Consider the following 6,091-nt stretch of genomic DNA (forward strand, 5'->3'; position numbering starts at 1 on the left):
CAGTGAGAGACCCTGGCTCAGACAAGGAAGTTGAGAGGGATGAGGAAGACATTCCAGACCTACCTCTGGCATCTACACACATACACATACACAAAAATAAAAATAAAAATAAAGAGAGAGCTGCTCCTGGTAGTGCATGCCTTTAGACCCAGCATTCAGGAGGCGGAGGCCAGCCAGGTCCACATAGTGAGTTCCAGGACAGCCAAGGCTATACAACGAGACCCTGTCACAAACAAAGGGGGAGGGGTGGTGGAAGAGCAAGCACCCCACAGCACAGTTAGCCAGACAGGAGGGAAAATGAGCCGTGAGGATATGCTGGGAAGCGGGGACCTGACAGGGCTGTCCCTTTGATATTACCTCTCAGGAAGCCATGAGTGTCTTTAGCTTCCCCCTTGGAAATTTCTGATATTTAAGAAACCTCAAACCCTGTTTAGGGGTAAGAATGTTTGTGTTCACAACCCCACCCTTTCTCGACGTGACATCGAGCCCGGTGCCCAACGGTTCAGACAGATAAAACTTCAGTTGCGGGACCAGGACAGGCCACTCAACGCTTTATTGCAGAAAGGGAGATTCTCCAGTGGAACCACTATCAAATTTTAGGGCCAGCACAACTGAGGCGCAGAAAAAGGAAGCCAGCTTCCACCTCACTTTATGTCATGGTGTTCCTCTTCAGTTCTCAGGACCCAATTCTGACTCATATCTGAGGGCATCAGATGCCACCTCTGTAGGGGCTTTTAGACTGGCAAGCTCTATCTGCCTTCCCACCTCAGACTCCAAACTGGGTCTGGGGTTAGCTGACTGCTAACCTCAACCTCATCAGAAAACAGCAACCACAGCCTCCATCACGTGATCACGGCTGGGCTCTGGTTAGAGCTGGGGAGCCTCTGTCTTCCTCAGAGTGCAGAAACAGGAAGGCAAGAATCAGAACCGGGTCAGGGGACAACGGGGTGGAAGAAAGGGGTAGGGGCAGGTAGGTGGAAGGAAGGGACAGAAAAGAACAGGGTAAGAGATGAAGTCCCAGTATCCTCAAAGAATTGGGTGGGGCATTTTCCACAACAGCCCGGGGACCTGACTGGCTACCTCCACTAGCATTTGTGACCCTCCACCTTTCTGCCTACATTAGAGTATGGGCATCCTCCTTTCGTGCAGCCTAGCTTCTGCCCTCAACCAAATCCTGGCCCATGCGGCCTCTGACACCATTTTCACCCCGCAGCAGCAACAACTGTCTCCCTGGCTTCTGCCCTACCTCCTGGGATCCTCATTCTGGCAGCAGAGGAAGAGGCCTGGAGGTCCAGGGAGCCAGATCCCACACAGACCCTTTGCTCCAGGATGGAGAGGCACGGAGAGCCACCCGATCATTCACTGTCAGACTTCCAGGCGCAACCCCCTAGGACATCCCTAAATTGCCAATCGACTTACCACGCTTGCTGAAGCCAAGGCGTGGCGGCGGCGGGAGGCTGCAGGCCACTAGGATCACCGAGCCTAGCGGGGCTCTCCGGCAGCGGCAGCGGGCACAGAGAGAGAGGAAGTGCAGGCAGGCGGCAGGGGCGCGGCCCGGCGCTGACAGCAACGGGTTGCGGGAACCTCCGCAGCCGTCTCCGAGCTCTCTCGGTGTTGTCCACCCTCAACCTGTTCGTCGCGCACAGTGGACAGTGCGGGTTGAACGCCGACCGGTGAAGGGCCGGTGACTGGCCATCAGATTTATCTTCTGGACCACTGGCCACACCCTGCTCTGGGGAGACACGCCCTGCCCCTTCATCGGTGCACTTTCACCCCCACTCCTGGCCAGAGAAGCCCCTGGGGCAGTCAGAGGCAGTCCTAGGGTGCTGGGACCTTGGCTCGGGTGGGAGCTGGCATGGGTGTGGGATTCGTTCCGCAGTACACTGACCCCCACCCCTCCTGGTTCTTACCACTACATGCCCTCCAGCAGTCATGAGGTTCATAACTGGGGGACCCGCAAACGAGGGAGAGAAGAGTGTGATAGCCCCAGGGAGAGAAGAGGTTCAGTCTAACTTTTGTCCCAGAGAATGCAGCCCCACCCATGCAGCCTTATTTCCATCTAGGGAGAGATTCCCTCAGCATCCTGACCCCAGGGATCCCCAAGGCTCCAGTTTCCATGTATAAAGGCACTTCCAGAAGCAGCCAGCAGGTGGGGACAGGGAGGCTATCAGGAATGGTTGAAATTGTACAGCTTTGGTCCTGCCCTGGAGAACAAGGACTGTCGCACGCGCCTGCGCTCCCCTCTTCCTCTCTCCCTTCCCCTCATTCCCGCCCCCCTCCCTTTCTCCCTCTCTCCTTCCTCTTTCCCTCCCTTTCTCGCCCCTCTCTCCCCATCAAGATCTCTGTCCTTGTTCCATGTCCAGAATTTTGTGTGATTGGTATTGGTCCAAACCACTAATTTCTCTCCCCTGAGAAAGCTCCACACCTCCAAATTTGTCTCCCTCTCACGCCTCGTCTTATGTAATCAACTAAGGGGGCCTGCTAAAAATATAAACCAAGGGCCAGCGTTTAGCACTTAGTGGCATGTGTAAGGCTCTGGGTTTGACCCCCAGTATCAGTAAATGAAGAAAAACTAAATAACAATAAACACATAAATAAACGCCAAGTCAACCCACTCCTCCGCTCAGAGCCACTTTTCCATAGTACTCAGAATAAAATGCAAACTTCGTACACCAACCTCACACGTCCAGAGGCCCTGCCCGGCCCGACCACCTTCACCACCCCACACTCCAAACCTGTACCATCCAGCATGGCAGTCAAAGGGTGGAGCTAGTCACTAGTTAACCATAGACGCCAGGCAGTGGTGGCACACACCTTTAATCCCAGCACTTGGGAGGCTCAAGACTTTGATCCCAGCCCATGGGAGGCTCACACATTTAATCCCAGCATTAGAGAGGCAGAGTCAGGAATGTAAGGTGGGCGGAGAAAGGATCTCGCCCTCCATTGAGTCTGAGGATTCATAGAGGTAAGAAATGACTGTGGCTGCTCTGCTTCTCTGATCTCCAGGCAAGCTTTATTTGTCAGAACACAAACAAAATATCATACAACATTAAATTTTTTTTACTACATATATACATTTAGGAATATCTTTAAAATGTATTTATGAAACAACAAAAATCCACAATGAAGCCTGACATTAGTTGACATTCCAGGGCTCAGGAGGCTGGCACAAAAGGTTACAGTGATTTGTAGACCAGCCTAAATGAATTTCAGTATGTATGTATGATAAATTCCAGGCCATCCTAAGCTACAGTGAGGTCCTTCCTTAAAAAAAAAAAAAACAAAAAACAGCATGGTGGCACACATCTTTAATCTCAGAACTCAGGAGATAGAGCCAGCAGATCTCTGTGAGTTTCAGGCCAGCTTGGTCTACAAAGCAAGTTCCAAGACAGCCAGGTCTGTTACACAGAAAAACTCTGTCTCAAAAAAACAAACAAACAAACAAAAAGCATTGGCAAGGATCTGGAGGAGTTGCAATCTGGTAGATGATAAAAACGTAGTGACTGTTTCTCCAGAAGACTAAATATAGAGTTAACATGTGACCCAGAAATTCCAGCCCTCAGCATGTACTTAAAAGAAATGGAACACGACAGCACAAACACTACATAAACGTTATAACAGCAGCCTTATTTATACAAGAAAAAGGGGGAACCACCAGGGAATGGAAAGAGAAAGAAACCCCTCACTTTTGAGTCTGGTTGAAGCCGGGAGTCAAGAATTCTAGCTCAATGGGCTGGAGAGATGGCTCATCAGTTAAGAGCATTTGTTGGTCTTGCAGAAGACCCAGGTTTGGTTCCCAGCACTTGCATAGTATTTCAAACCATTCATAACTCCGGTTCCAAGAGATCGGAGGTCTTCTGGTCTCTTCAGGCACCAGGCGTGCTCATGGTACACATACAAACATTTACATACATTTGGACAAAACACTTAAACAAAGGAATAGATCCATATACGGCTCAAGTAACAACATTTGCTGTGAAGGGGCCAAAATAGAGTTTTTTGTTTGTTTGTTTTGTTTTGTTTTGTTGAGGCAGGATTTCTCAATGTAGCCCTGGCTGGCCTGGAACTTGCAGATCAGGCTGCCCTTGAACCCACAGATATCCACTTACCTCTACCTCCTGGGTGCTAGGATCAAAGGCATGTGCCACCATACTCAGCATGAAACAATATTTCTCTTATATAGGGATATTTCAAATGAGAATTTTAAAATAGCAATGACTTATGCTTAAGGGCAAGTACATATAGCCTTTCTTCCCTCCCAGCCATAAACACGTAATTTGCTAGGAATTTCACAAGAAACTCCATTTGTATTAATAGTCCTGTCATAGCTCCCTGTGCACCCGTAGGGCCCATGATAGTGTCTTATCAGATTGGAATGGTATCCAAGGCTCATCTATAGCCACTCTGTAATCTCACTTACTGAAAAGGGGAAAAAGCCAGACAGTTCTGGTGCATGCCTTGAATTAGCACTCACGAGGCAGAGGCAGTCTGATCTCTGAGTTGGAGGTCAGCCTAGTCTACAGAGAGAGTTACAAGACAGCCAGGGATATACAGAGAAATCCTGTCTCAACAAAACTGAAAAAGAAAAAAAGAAAAGGGGAAAAGAGATGAAGGAGGGGGATCCTTTAGAAACCAGTTAATCAACATCATCCCCCAAACCTCCAAAATCCTATTATATACATGCTAAGACACTTAAGTGTGAATCGCCTTTGAGAAGCCCTTCCCCATTCTTTGGGGTGTGTATAATTCTCTCCATGAATTCCTCTCTTTCTATTAACAACTGCATTTAAATCTATATTTAAGAAGTCTTTTTTAGCCAGTTGTAGTAGCATATACCTTTAATGCTAGCACTCTGGAGGCCAGAGGGCAGGTAGATCTCTGTGAGTTCAAGACCAGCCTGGTCTATATAGTGAGTTACAGGCCAGCCAGGGCTACACGTGAGACCCTGTCCCCAAAAAACAAACAGACAAAAAACCAAAACAAAACAACTAAAAACTTCAATGAACTCTAACTCTTGCTTCATGTTATCTTGTCCTGAAATTATTTTCTGTGGTGAAATCAAGGATCCAGTTTCACGAAGTGGAGGTCTTTGAAAGGGAAGTCTTTAGGCTGCTGAGGCAGGAGAATGGTCTGTGTCTCTGTGTCTTCTGCTGCCCTACCACTGACAAGAACAGCCCGAGTGTCCATCAACTGGTGAGTGAGTGCATAAAATGTGATAGCCACACAGCTGAATGATATTTAGCCATAAAAAAATGAATGAAGTACCAATACATTTTACAACATGTAATAAAAATTAGGCTAAATGGCTAAATGGTGATAGGCACACGCCTTTAATCCCAGCACTCGGGAGGCAGAGGCAGATGGATCTCTGTGAGTTTGAGGCCAATCTGGTCTACAGAGCGAGTTCCAGGACAGGGCTACACAGTGAAACCCTGTCTCAAAACATCCCCGTCCCCCAAAAAAATTAGGCTAAATGAAAAAAATGCCAATTAAAATATCACAGATTACAAAACTCTTGTTATTTTTTTTTCCAGTGCTGGAGACTAAACACAGTGCCTCCCACATGACAGGCAAGGAATCTACCACGAAGGCCACATTCCTAGGCCCAGATGCTCTGTGGTTGTGATCTTGGCAGCGTGACTCCGTGAATCACACACTTTACGCTAGTGCGCTGTGTGTCAGGTTTATCTTTTTTATGTTGTTTTAAGCCCTGGGCCTGGAGAGATGGGTAAGACCACTTGCTAAGCTGGAAGGTTTGTTTCCCAGCACTGGCATGGAAGGTCACACTGTTCGCAACTCTAGTTCCAGGGGATCTGACACCCTCTTTCGGTCTCCGAGGGCCCCAGAGCACAAGGTGCATGCACAAACAGGCAGACAACACACTCACACACATAAAAATAAACAGATCTTTAGAAAAACCAAAACAGAACAGGGAGGGGAACTGAAACTAGAATCGAGACTTCCCCAAAGCCCATGCTGGACTCAGGCTTCAAAAGCTTTTCCAGCTACAAGTAAAGAAAATCTCTCCCTCTTTCCCAGGGCTGTCTTGCACAGCTGAGTGGTAGAGCGCTTGCTAGGCATCTGGGAAACT

At 48.4% G+C, this 6,091-nt stretch overlaps 1 protein-coding gene across 5 annotated transcripts in view; it reads right to left on the minus strand.

The window, feature by feature from the left end:
• The window catches only part of Trpv2 (transient receptor potential cation channel subfamily V member 2), a 27,227-nt gene extending 25,106 nt beyond the window's left edge, over window positions 1-2,121 (minus strand). For 4 of the 5 annotated variants that reach the window (XM_052757100.1, XM_052757105.1, XM_052757104.1 and 1 more), the window contains exon 1: window positions 1,420-2,121. The gene's annotated coding sequence lies outside the window, so the exon portion shown is untranslated. The remainder of the gene's footprint in view (window positions 1-1,419) is intronic. The other variant, XM_052757101.1, reaches the window with a different exon arrangement.
• Between the last annotated feature and the right edge of the window lie 3,970 nt (window positions 2,122-6,091).

Source organism: Peromyscus californicus, unplaced genomic scaffold, assembly GCF_007827085.1.
Source record: "Peromyscus californicus insignis strain IS unplaced genomic scaffold, ASM782708v3 Scaffold_3__1_contigs__length_106647218, whole genome shotgun sequence".
In the NCBI taxonomy this organism is placed as follows: Eukaryota; Metazoa; Chordata; class Mammalia; order Rodentia; family Cricetidae; genus Peromyscus; species Peromyscus californicus.